The following is a 13,394-nucleotide window of genomic DNA, read 5'->3' as shown; positions in this document are numbered from 1 at the left end:
ACCCGGCCTGTTGGACATAAGGGCTTCGCCCCAACCTCTCTGCCTTGGGAACCTAATGAAAATGCCCCGCCCGGGGGGAAACTTCCCCAGGGCCACCTTGACATAATACAGACCTCCTTAATAGGCACCGCTGAACTTTTACCCTGACCTGTGTCCTCAGAATACACTGACTGTGTTGGCCAGGCGCGTCCTTTGCATCATGCACCCCCCACCCCCATCATAACACCCTTCACAGTTCTCCACTGTCCCAAGAATGTTTCCCCCGGTGGGGGCGGGGGGAAGGACAGCCCCCTACAAAGAATCGTGGGCTCAACAGGCTAAATTGTACAGCAGAGAGAGAGATGGAAGTCCTATATAGAATGTGATGGAAATAACAGAGGCAGACACAGCTCAGGGGTAAAGCTTGCTCATTCTCAGCTGCACTTGGTGGTCCGCTAGACTCAACGGGGCAGTCTAACCTTACTCACTCTCCAGTGGGCTCAACCTCTACCACTACCACCCTGATGGGAAGCGAGCGGGCCCTCCTTCCCTCCCTCCCTTCCTCCCTCCCTACCTACCTACCTATGGTGGCATAAACAGTGGTGACTGCTTACTCTAGAGGGCTGACCACCCTGAGGGAGAATAACCCAGAACCTACCTTGGGTGAATAACCTTTCAGTGGGATATGCCTGGGGGAGAGACAACTCGGGAGAATGCTTGGCTTCCCACATTCCCCACCCACCAGGCTGACTTCCGTGGGGAGCCCAGGCTGTGGTCCTTACTCACCTTTAGAAAAGCAGATGCCTTACAGAATAGGAGGGAGGGGCAGCTGTGTTTGAGAAACTTGGACTCTGAACTAGAACTCTACAGTCAGGGTTAGATTGCTCGCTCACTCACTCAAACCAGTCGCAGCATCCCTGGAACAACAGACCTCCCCAACCCCTTGCTCCAGGTAGCCGCTTGGGTCAGAAAGACCCACACGCTGCCCACGCCGGAAGGCGGACAGTAGCGAGCATGCGAAGATAGATAGATAGATAGATAGATAGATAGATAGATAGATAGATAGATAGATAGATAGATAGATAGATAGATAGATTTTTTTTAAAAGCGCACGTGCAGGACAAGCCGGATTCTGCAACTCAGCCAGGACCTATTCCTCTGTGGAGAGGTGATGGATAGATGGATGGATGGATGGATGGATGGATGGATGGATGGATGGATGGATGGATGGATGGAGAGACAGACACAGACAAACCCCACACAGGAGGGCCTTCCCCTCCCCTCTGGGCTCTCAGAGCCACACACTCAACAGACACAGAAAAACAGGATTCCACACCCCTGCTTTTCCCCATGCACCAACAAGCAGATAGCGGTAAGAGGGTAGGGGCCCGCGGACAGAGCGAGAGGAGCGGTCCCATTCGCCATGAATGTCCGTCCCTCGTCTGGCGCAGCTTAGGTCCGGCTCGGGAGAGCGCGACAGCACCACATCGATCGGGGTTGTGTTCAAAAGTCAAGTCACTCGAAGAGAGCAAAGGTTAAAAAAAAACCAAACAGCCCTGTAGGATGCTGGGGGAGGTCAGGGAAGGAAAAAGGCCCAGTTTCTGCCTCCGCCAGACCCTCCCAGGGCCACTGAAGGACAGCCGCCAAAAAAGGACACGGGGAGTGCCTGACACGGGAGACAGAGCCCACGGGGCGTGGAAGGCGCTCCGCTAATCGTAGCACGGCTGCCCGGGATGCCTGCAGTGGGCAGAGGGTGCGGGGAGCACAGAAGACCCATCCCGCCAACCTCTCTGTGGGTCTCGCCACCCTCAAGAGCACTGGAGGCCAGAGGAGGCACCACAGGGTCGGGACACAGCTGGACTCGCAAGAGCCGGTGCACAGGCCTCAAAGCGGGCAACTCACCCGGGATCAAAGGGACCGCGCCACGGGCCATCGGTAACCCAAAGGCGACCCAGGCAACCTACACACGTCCAGAGCATCAGACCGATCTCTTCAGTGAGGGACACTGAAGACGAGCGTGTCAGCACCTATCTGGTGGCCCAAAATGACTGAGTTCAGCGAAAAAAATACCACGCCTGGAGAAGGGCGGTGGCTTCTCCCACACGGGGTGCCCCCCGGAACCATGTTTCTGCCCAAGGCCTGCCACGTGACCCCATAGCACTCACTCCGGAGGTCCTGGGACCCTCTGGTCAACCTCCTGAGAATAAAGGAGGCGGGGGGAGAGGGGCAGCGTGCCCTTGCACAAGGCCGGCACAGCACACCGGAGGTCCCGCACATCGGCGGGGCCGGCCACTGATGTGGAAGCATGTGTGAGGAACTTAGACATTTTTCTTAGACTCCAGGGAAGTGGGTATTTAGTAAGCAGTCTGGCTTCACAGTGGGCAGCGCCCATATCCGGCTTAAGGACACCGGCTTCCTGGGCTCATTAGGCTCCAAGATAGGACTTGGACAAATTCTCTTTGATGGTCTGAGTCTTCACCCTTGGACGGGTGGTCGCTGACGTTCCCTGGAACAGACCACTTGTCTGCTCAGTCGGGTGTGGTCCCCGAAGGCAGGTTCCCAGGAGCCATGGCTGCACAGTGATTACACACGTTGGGCTGCTCACCGTGTCTAAACCACCAGAAGCTTTGCGGGAGAAAGAACTTTCTACACCTGTGAAGAATTTTTCGGAAACTCACTGGAGCAGTTCCCTGAGCATGAATCCGCTAAGGGCCGGTCATAGGAACTCACACGTGCGTTTTGTAATAATCAACCGCCGCCTCCCACAGGTCCGGCTTCACTAAAGGCGGGTCCAAGCACGTGCAGCGCACGCCAACTCTCGGGGCGACCAAGAGCCATCAGGACCGGTCTGAACCCAAGTGGGCACTCAGATTCTCAGTAGTCTCCTCTGATGGTACCAGCACCAGTTGTGGCTGAGGCTCCTGAGCCCAGGTAGGGTTACAGTGAACTTCACGGGTCCCTCCAAAGGGCCGATAGCCATTGGGAGTGCTCGTGGATGAATGCGCATCTGAGCGCCCTGTGCTGTTCGACCAAGACTGACGGACACCAACACTGGCGACAGAGGCGGCAGTGAAGCCCGCCAACCCGTAAGGCTGCAGGTATAACCTCGGGCCACCTCTCCAGGCCGATGTTCTGCCACCGCCAGGACGACCCAAGTGACGCCGCTGGCGTCCTGGAACTCTGGGGCCTGAGACATAGGTCGCTCTGGTCCCATCGCGTTGGCAACAGAGCTCTGGAGAGAAAGTGAAAGTGACCGCTAGTTGGCGGATGACAGGCGTGACAGGTGACAAGGAGGATTTGGAAAATAGGAAAAATATAAAGGTTTAAGATAAATATTAACTTAAACTAATAAAATTAAAAGAAATATAAGGTACATGATTGTGTAAAAATTATTTACGTGTAAAATTAAATATTCTATTAAGTTGAATATTTAAGTCGAACATTGTTTTACATCAAATTTATTAAAATAAATTATGTAAAATACTATGAAATAATAAACACAGGAAGTGAAGCCTTTAAACAAATAAAAGAAAATAAATTAGTTGAATGTGTTTCCATTTCATATAGCATTAAATTTAATTTGATATATATAAGAAACTGAAAATAATTGGAGGTTAAACTTACTTTAAATCAATGTTGAAAGACAGTGAATACATGTAGACAGTGAAATCACTTTGAAATACAATATAATTAGAATTATTATAACAGAATAGCAATGTATTTAATATATAATTAAATAACAGTAATAAAATTAAGTAAAATCATATTACATTTACCAGAAATACATGAATTGAAAATTAACGAATAGATGTCATTTCCAAACTGGTTGTAAGATTGTGCTGACATTTCTGAATCTCCATGATGGTGTTCTTTTAAGAAGTAATGAATGCTATTTATTGTACAACTGTGGTGTGCCTGCTCTGTCTGAGGTCCGGATTGTGCCCTCCAGGTCCTCTCACCAGGTGAACCATCTGGGAATCTGGAGGTGAGTGAACTCCATCTCAGCAGGGTTGTTAGTGCAGGGTACGTTGGTACCCCTGGACTGGCAAGAAATCATCCCTTAATTATCCATTGGATCCTCAACTTCGTTATGGGTCTAGCACAAATCCTTCCAAAATCTAGCACCATGAACTTAACTGCGCTCTCAGCCTGAAAAAAATGACGTCTGATTTAGATGCCTTGTCCCCAGACAGCATATACGCTGACAAGAATGCTATCCAGGACAGACATTGACCTCAAATGACCAAGGGAAGACAGTCTTACCCCTCACTCACCCCGCTCCCTACCCTGTGAGCTCCTTGACAGGCAGAAGACCCTGGCTCATTCTGGGTCCTTGCACCTCCCAGTTTTCCCCCGTTGCTTTTTCTTTTCCTTTTCTTGCCATTCTTTTGCTTTGTATTATTTCTTCCTCTGCTTTCCTTTTTCTTGATTTTTTTCTATTTTCCGTTGACCACTTTCTTTGCTGGGACTGCCTCATGATTTGTCCCCCCCCTTTTTTTTTGGCTTTACAAAGAGAACTTTATTCTGTCTTCCTTGAGGTACAGGACAAAGAAATATAGACGTGGCTGTTTAAAAAAATAAGGTTCTAAACAGGTTGGCTGTAGAAAGTACTGGTCTCTTTTCAACATCTGAGGTGCCTGCATTCCTCGGAGATCTCCGTGTCTGGGCATTCATGTTTTACTGAGTCAAGAATGTTTCCAGGGCAGGAATCTTGGCTTCAATGGAAATGATTTTCTCCTAGGAGTCTTGTGGCGTAGTGGTTATGCATTGGGTGAAATCTGCATGGCGGGCAATTTGAAACCAGCAGCAGCTCCACACGAGAAAGACTGGGCTTTCTATTCCCTTAAACAGTCTCAGAAACCCACCGGGGGGTGGGGGGGCAGGGGGTTGCTAAGAGCAATTGCAGTGAATTTGGGTTCTTTGTTTGCTGATGGGAGTCAGCATCCTCTCTGCCTGCTGGCTTTGCTCTCCTTTGATGTCTTGTGGAGATGTTTTTTCCCTCTACTGCTCATCACCCTGCATTCTACTCCCATCAAGGATTACAGTCATTTTTTTCCTTTCATCCTTTTTTCCCTAACCCTAAAAGGGTTACAGTCTTGGAAACTCCCAGGGCAGTTCTACTCTGTCCTACTGGGTTGCTATGAGTCGACCTCCCAGTCTTGTTTTCCTTACCTCTTTTCTGGTCTGGCAGCAGGAGCTCTGGGTGGGCAAATCTACCTGGATGCCATCTTCCCTCTCTCCTGCTTGCTCTTTTTGAAAGTTACAGTTAATCCACTAATTTTACCTTCTGCTGCTGTTCAAGCATGCTTTAATCCTAGGCAGGGGATAAATGAGATTTTGGTCCTTTAAAGATGAAATGAGAAGCCCACTCAGGGATGCTATGAGGGGAAATATTTTCAGTTTCTTCGTAGCCCAACTAGCTGAATAAAAATTCTTCTACATTTCAAGACATTACACTGGCTGTCGTTTATTTGAACCCTCAACACTAAAAGTGAAGGGCAGGTTTTCACACTAGAAGAAATATTCGTTGATGGTTACCAGGAATAGGGATTGAAGTTGGGGAGGGGAAGGTATGGACTTTGGGGTCAACAAATATTAATTTGGATGAAAAGGAAAGAAATGTACAATAAGAGGAAGGTTAGGGACAAATGAAGGAGACAAGGGAAAATATCTGGGAAATTTTCATGAGTGAAAAGCAACAGAGACAAATACTCATATACACAATCCCGCAATAGTTACTTGGATAGACATGCAGGCTGACTGACTGTGGCAGGGAAATCAGAATACAATTAAAAGACGCAATTCTGAAGGGACTGTTTCCTGATTTTAAACCATGCAGTAGTCTCTCGTTCTTTTAGATTCTTGTATCTTATTTATCTTCTGGAATTTTATTTGGAGTAGTATGAATTCTAATTTTTTTCAAACCATTTTTCCATAGTAATCGAAGCAACCTGTTTCACGTGGACTTAAGGCATTGGTTACTTAGCTATGGTGCCCCTAGGAGAAAAATACATGGGAACCCTACTAACTATTTAGGTATTCTGTACAGGCAGAAGAATGCTAGAGCAGGTGAACAGCAGTTCAACTCAAACCACAATAATAGAGAGTCACGACCCCTCAAACAATTCCTAGACTTGAGCCAGATTACAGACCCACAGCCCCTTGAATGAGGAGAAGGCCGGGCCCTTTAAAGATGGGCCATTGTCAAAGGTGTATACTGTCAGTCTTTTTTCTAGCCTACCCCAAAGGGACCTGCGGCCCTTCACAAGAGTGATTGCTCATTTCAGGTTGGTGGGGGGGGGCGGTGAGGAGGACAATAATCAAACTTTATGGGAATTACTGGACACTGGCTCTGAACTGACACTAATGCCAGGAGACCCAAAACATTTTGAAGGCCCACCACTCAGATGGGGACATACAGATGTCAAGTTATTAACAGAGTTTTACCTCAGGTACCCTTCACAGTGGGACCAGTGGGACCCCAAACACATCCTGTCATTATCTCCCCAGTTCCAGGATGCACCATTGGAATAGACATACTTAGTATGGTAGAGAATCTTATCGATCATCTCCCTGGAGCACAAGGGCCTTCTCTTTTCAGTGTCATGGATTAGCCCGTGGTTCTAATTAAAAAAAAAAAAACTATTGAGAGAGGGTGAATAAATGTAGACTGACTATACATCTCAATACCTGGCATATTCACTTGTACAGAATAAATCCTTATGTGACTGAATGCTATTTGCACAAACAATGGGATTGGTGGTCAGGCAAAACTTACCATAATGTTCACTGGCAATGTCAGACACGGGTCTGCCAGAGTAATGCATATCTTAATAGAGCAAGCAGGGTATTGTAGTAGTAACTGTTAGTCTGCCTTCCGACAGTTCAATATTCTTGCTATAGCGGTCTTCTGCTTCTTCAGAAATCATATAATTTCAGTCTTAAGTCCTCAGGTTACAGGTGTGTTTGAGGTAGAGTCTAGTTCATCCAGTGGGGTTCCCACAAAGCCTAGCGCATGAACAGGGCATGTCCTGTATCACCAATATATATCACAGCTCACAGAGAGGGAGGATGGTAACCCTGATGGAAATGAAAAGTGGAGGCTTGATTCATTTGTGGATTAAAAAAAAATTTTTTTATTCATTTGTTTTTAATGACCGGGGCTTCTAGGCTTTCAGAAATAAATGCGCCACACTTTAGGACTTGGAGAGATTTAAGAGTTGGAGAAAATATGCTAAGGGCCCATGGGCAGAATCAACATCATGCCATTGCCAAGATTCGAGCAATGATCCAGAGAAAATCATCCAGAGCCTAATGCACCATGGATAAGTGCTTCACAAGTAGTATGAAAAGACAACATTTTAAAACTTCAACAACAGTGTATTTTGAGGGGGGAACAGTGAGATATAAAGCACAAAATTCTCTTTTATTTTTCTGCTCAAGTGAAGTCTGACTCCCGTATTTTATTCTCTCCTATCTTCTATGACTTTGCTATAACCTTTATATATTATAACCGCACAATTGTGCCTGTGGACCCTGCAGCTGCCGGAGGCTGGCTTGCTCTGACAAGACCCTTGCATCAGTGGTTATCTCTATGCACCCACTCCTTCTGTGCTTCACAAACTGGTCAACCCAAAAGAAACAATCTAGAACAAATATTAAATAAAGTAGGGAGGATAAAACAATAGCAATATAAAGACAAAAATGCAACCAATGTGTAAGAAACAAATGTCCACCATCAAGATTTAAAAAGCCAGGGAAGACCCTTTTTTGGAACAAGCAAGAAACCCTAGCACTTTTAGCAAATTCAAGTTGGCCACAGAGGGAGGTCCACTGACCAAGTATCAAGCTGGTTCCAGCATGATTAGGATTACAATGGTCTATGTTTGATAGTAAGACTGTTCCAGATCTTTGTACGTGGCTAGAGGGGATTTGTCAACAGCTTAATCTGGCTAGACACTTTGCAGATGGGTTTGGGGCTTGCACTGTCTTTCACACCCTTCGAGAAATTGGTGTTCATAATTTTAGCTCTGACACTTTCTCTTCGTCATATTTGACTTTTGTTATTGTCATCTTTAGATTACACAAGCTAGTGTGCTTCTTCCATGTGAACTTAGTTGAATCCTCACTTAGATGACAGCTTGTTTGAATACAAACCTTCAAGACCACAGACACTATTCCAGTTGATAGCTGAGCACCATCTGCTCTCTTCACCACACTCTGCTGTAGCAATCTTATCTTCAGTTGTCATTTCATGAAGGTACGTATCAGGTAGGGCCATGTTATCAGAACTACCTGTTCTTGGATTGGGGCTCCAGTTAAGCAGGAGCCCAGAACCCATATGCGTGTCCATGGAATATGCATGACTGAACTTTACTTTCGCGACTGTCTTATGACAAAATCAAACCCCCATAGGACCAACTAAACTAGCACAAACAAACAAAAACAACGAGAAAAATTAAAAGCTCAAAGCAGAAAACGCAAATCCCATATAAACAAAAAAGTACATTATCAATCATCCCCCTGGAGTATAAGGTGATTGCACATCATTAATTTCCCCAAAGACACGGCAATCCAGACACTGTTGGTCTGAGGAGTCGATGCAAGCACAGATCCACCTTCAACTGCAGCTCATGAATTGTTGCCCTACACAGTTTGAACTTCTGTTCTCTTCCCCTCTGTTTACCCTAAGTATGGGGCGTGGTACCAGGGTGGGAAATTCATTCTTTTGATGCGGTTCTGCTCAATATTTGCTTTCATGAAATGTTCACTAGAAAAACATATGCTATGGCAAGGTGTGATGAAGAAATCAGAGGATGCCAGACGATCAGAAATAGAAGTGTCTGGTGTGTGACCCAAGGACTGTAAATAATACAACCCGCGATCAGAGGATCTTAGGTTTTCATAATATTATCACTTCAAGAGAAAGCACAAAATACAATAGCATTCAAAGCTTATTGAAATGAAAAACATGTATGAAGACGCCATCCTAGCCCTTGGACCTTGAACTTGTTGCTGCTGTAGGAGACTTGGTTGGTGTAGCTATCATGGAGCAGGGAATTACCCAGTGCTTCACGTGGCAGAATGGGCACAGGGCTGCTGAGGGACTGCCTTGGGGGCCCTCCTTTCATTGATGAAGTATGGGGATACGGGCCCTGCACAGACAAATGTGCAGGGACCCCCTTCCTCTGCCACACTCACACTCTGGAACAGCGTCAGGATGGAACTTCTGGTCTGTTGGGGGGGGGGGGAGGGGGTAACTGCTAGGCAGGTTGCTGAGGTCTGTGCCCAGCCACTGTCCCAAATGAAAAGTGTATCCTCTTAGAGCCCCTGTGCCTGGGACACCTGCCATGTGAGGGAGCCCACAACTGGGGGGGTCAACAGTATAGCCGTGTGTGTGTGTGTGTGTTAACCACTGGCTGTGGGCACCAAGGTATCAACATATGACTTTAAATATATCCCACCCGAATTTTGAGAAAAATCTCAAGAATAGATTTGAGTCACTGAACACGGACAGAAGACCTGATGCTGTGGGGGGGCATCAAGAACACTATATACAAATAAAGCAACAGGTCACTTTCAAAGACTGGAAAAAGCTGCCCTTGTGGAAGCTGGGGGTCCGGGATGTACTCCTACAAAGGTCCGGCCAATGGGTACGCCCTCATAGAGCCCAGGGACGGTGAGGAGTGGAGCGGTGCACCCTAAGGCAGCAGCAGCCTACGGAGTAAACTCACCGAACATCTGAACACTTGAGGTTCCCACGTGTGGAGGGAGACATGAGGCCCCAGGATCTAGGCCAGACAGAGACCTTTAAAATAGCTGAAATATTTATCACAAAATCAGAGAAGAAGGTAGAGGGACAAGGACCGAATCACCAGCCAGCACTGGTTGAAGGTACTTTAACATGGGGAATCTTCTTAAACGTTTGTCATGCACAAACCTTGAGCAGGGGTCAAAATTTCCCCTTAATTTAGAAAATGCTCAGCCTACAGAGTCTGAGAAGGAAATTTAGAATCAGGTGAATGTAGTATTAAAAGATACAGAAGGTATCTTGGAGGACTTCAGACACATAGAAGAGCTGACCACGCAGTTCGAGAGGCGACCCAGCATCCAGCGGAGGAGAAGTTGCAGGAGAAGACATGGAATGCAGTGGTCCCACTAGCAGGCAAATTAAAGACATTTTATTAATTTCTCAGAGGTTAGAAGCAGCATTACGAGGTCTACTGGGAGCCCCGACAAACACCCAGAGAGCAGGCTCTTGCTCAACACTTTGCAGAAATCCTTCATTTCACACTCTGGTTTGATGAACTCCAGATGGCAAATCCTGCCACGCAGAATGGTGTCGGTCTTACAGAAGAGCGTTGGGTCTTATGGGGATGAGCCATGTGTCTGCAGAAGGAGAGAATGAAGTCAATAATGAGCGGGCAAACTGAGGGTCTCTGTTTAATGTGGAAGCAACCCTGATGCTGGAGTCCTCAAGTGATGCCACAACAAGCTTTGTGTCTGAGAATACGAAGTGACCAGCAGAAGATCCCCCAGACGGATGGAGTACCGTGGCCTGTGGGGTAGCCACCCCCGACAGTTATTCATGGGTTCAGTAGGCGCAATCAAATGGTTAAGATATATAACGATTGTAGTAAAGCCATGGAGAATTGGGAGAGATAGTCAATAAGCTCAAATAAATACTTTTCTGTTATTCTCTCCTTTCAGCCAAGATGCATCTGATATCACCAATGATATCCCTTGTTACACATCCTCTACTGAATCCAGCTTGAATCTTGTGTAGCTGTCAATATACTGTTGCAAATGTTGTTGATGATCTTCAGCAAAACTTCACTTCTAGGTGAGAATAACGATACTGTTCTATAATATGCACATTATGTAGCAACTTTCTTTAGAATAGGTACAAATATGGGTTTCTCAGTCAGTTGGCCAAGTAGCTGTCTTCCGAATTTCCTGGTGTAGATCAGGAAGTATTTCTAGTACATCACTGGCTTATTCAAACACATTTCAGTAGTTATTCCATCGATTCCTGAAATCTCGGTTTCTGCCAATGTTTTCAGTGCAGCTTGGACTTACTCCTTCAGTACCACTGGTTTTTCATCTTTTGATACCTCTTGAAATGGTTGAATGTTAACTAGTTCTTTTTGGTGCAGTGATGCTAGTTTTTCCATTTTCTTCTGGGGCTTCCTATATCATTCAATATTTTGCTCATAGAATCTTCAATATTGTAACCCAAGGTTTGTGATTTTTCTGGAATGACTTCAGTTTTAGGTATGCTGAGCATATGTATTCTTCCTTTTTGGATTTTCACTCTAGGCCGTTGCACACTCCATTATAATAATTTTATTTTGTCTTCTTAAGCTGCCCTTTGAAATTTTCTGTTCAGTTCTTTTACTTTTACTTCTGAGAAAAGAAGGGCCCACTGCGGAAACGGGGGTTTCACATACGTGCAACACGCATTTGGTCAAGAAAAGGTCAGCGCATAGTTTTTGTCTTTTACATGAAAGACAAACAGAAAACCACCAGGAATTATACTCTTTAAAATAGAGAACAACCATATGAGAACGTTTCTCTCTTTCTCTCTGTCTCTCTCAGGATCAAGGGATGAAATACTGGTGTATACTATCCACTGTTGGGTGTAGCCTGGAAATAACACTTTTTGTTAAAAAGATGAAGGGAGGTAAATCTGAAGGGCTCGAACACTCTGTTCCACGGTGCCTGGATCTACCTGCTGGGTGAAGAGTAAACTCGGATCCGTGGGTGTCTTTTAAAAACGGCCAGGTGGGCCCGGCCATAGAGAGCAGGCTGGGCTTCCCTCCCGGCCTGGGCGCTTCACGTGGACTCCAGCCTGTTGAGCGGGAAGAGGTGGTGGCTGGTGCGCGTGGAGAAGTAGAGCTGCCCGCCGGGCGTGTGGCTGTCGTACGGGTTGCTCAGCGCTAGCTTCAGCTCGGAGTCCAGCTTGCCCCATGAAATTGATGTTGGGCGAGATGTTGGACTTCTTCCTCTTGACGAAATCGTATGCGTCGTTCAGCGAGAGGTTCATCTTCTGCATCAGGTAGGCCATGGTCACTGCAACTGAGCAGCTGATGCCTCCAGACAGTGCACCAGGACCCCGAACTTCTTGGAGCGGGCCTTGTCAATGAAGCTGATGGCCTCGGGGAAGAACTGGGAGAAGTCTGGCTCCAGTGGTCGGAGATGGGAATCTGCATGAAGGCATTGGGCAGGTTGGGTGTGACGTTGAGGATGCACTTGATGCCGTACTTGCCCAGCACGTCCACATTGGTGGAGTCCTTGGCACAGCCGAGGTAGCGGTAGGGCAGGATCTGGATGGGGAAAGCCGGCTGTCTGGATGGCACGTAGCTTCCCTTCGATTTGGTGACATTGCTGGGCAGCTCTGCGGTCGGACAACTGGGACTCTCCGACGGAGCAGTCGGAGCTGATGCGCAGGCCGCCTACACCCAGCACCGAGGTGGGCTGGGAGCCGCTGGTTAAGGACAGGCGCCGGGCTTGGGCTGCCACTCGTGGCGGCCTCCTCGTAGAGCAGCACAGCGGCCGCCTTGCAGCATGGGGTGAAGCGCTCCTTGGCATGGTTGGTGACGATGGAGCGCATGGGCAGGTTGCCCTTGCGCAGGCCCCGCAGCATCAGGTCCAGATGGCCAGGTTGAAGGCCGTCTTGATGTGCCACAACTCGAAAAGCTCCTCCTGCAGCCCCTCGGCACTCTTGCAAAGCATGGCTCCCGCACCTGCTGCCGACTCAGACCCTGTCCAGGTGCACGCCTTCGCCGTTCCCCAGGCTGACATGTGCGCCCTGGTTTTTCATGGGGAGCGCTTCCTGGGTAGCCCTGCGCTGGGACAGCACCAGGGCCATGCGGGCCTCAGGCACATCTCTGGGCAACTGCCCCCTGCCGAACTGCGTGCCGGTTGGCCTGCCCACCTGGCCCTCCCAAACCCTTCGGTTTTAAGGCATTAAAAATACAGCTGTGGAGGAGTGGCACATTCAAAATAGAGTCAACGTGGCAAAGCTTTGCGGCGCTTCATTTGCTGCTGGGGCTTGGCTCCATAGGAAGGGAAGCATATCTATTAGTACTTAGAGTGAGGAAGTATAACTCCAAGAAATTTGGAAGTTGTCAAAAATGAAACCGAATGTATTGGTATTCTAGGCATTAGTGAGCTGAAATGGACTGGGATAGTCATTTGACTTGGACAAGTGTTATGGATGGGTGTCATCCAGTCAGCCATGATTTATAGAAACCCTATGTATGACAAAAAAAAAACAACACAAAAACACCACCGGGCCCTGCAGCGCCAGGTCCGAAATTGTTATGTTTTAGCCCACGGTTGTAGCCATGGTGCCAACCCTCTTTAGGGTCTTCTTTCTTTTTCATTGTCCCTCTACTTTACCAAGCATGCTG

At 47.4% G+C, this 13,394-nt stretch overlaps 2 pseudogenes; one reads left to right on the top strand and one right to left on the bottom strand.

Moving 5' to 3' along the window:
* Positions 1 to 9,883: 9,883 nt before the first annotated feature.
* Positions 9,884 to 10,499, top strand: LOC142457029 (CYFIP-related Rac1 interactor B pseudogene; annotated as a pseudogene).
* A 1,315-nt stretch (positions 10,500 to 11,814) lies between these two features.
* LOC142456266 (dual specificity protein phosphatase 7 pseudogene) lies at positions 11,815 to 12,741 on the bottom strand (annotated as a pseudogene).
* Positions 12,742 to 13,394: the final 653 nt, after the last annotated feature.

The sequence above is a fragment of the Tenrec ecaudatus genome, chromosome 9 (assembly GCF_050624435.1).
Source record: "Tenrec ecaudatus isolate mTenEca1 chromosome 9, mTenEca1.hap1, whole genome shotgun sequence".
Lineage (NCBI taxonomy): Eukaryota > Metazoa > Chordata > Mammalia > Afrosoricida > Tenrecidae > Tenrec > Tenrec ecaudatus.
The sequence above is the reverse complement of the archived record's forward strand: the minus strand, read 5'-3'. Positions and strand labels throughout refer to the sequence as shown.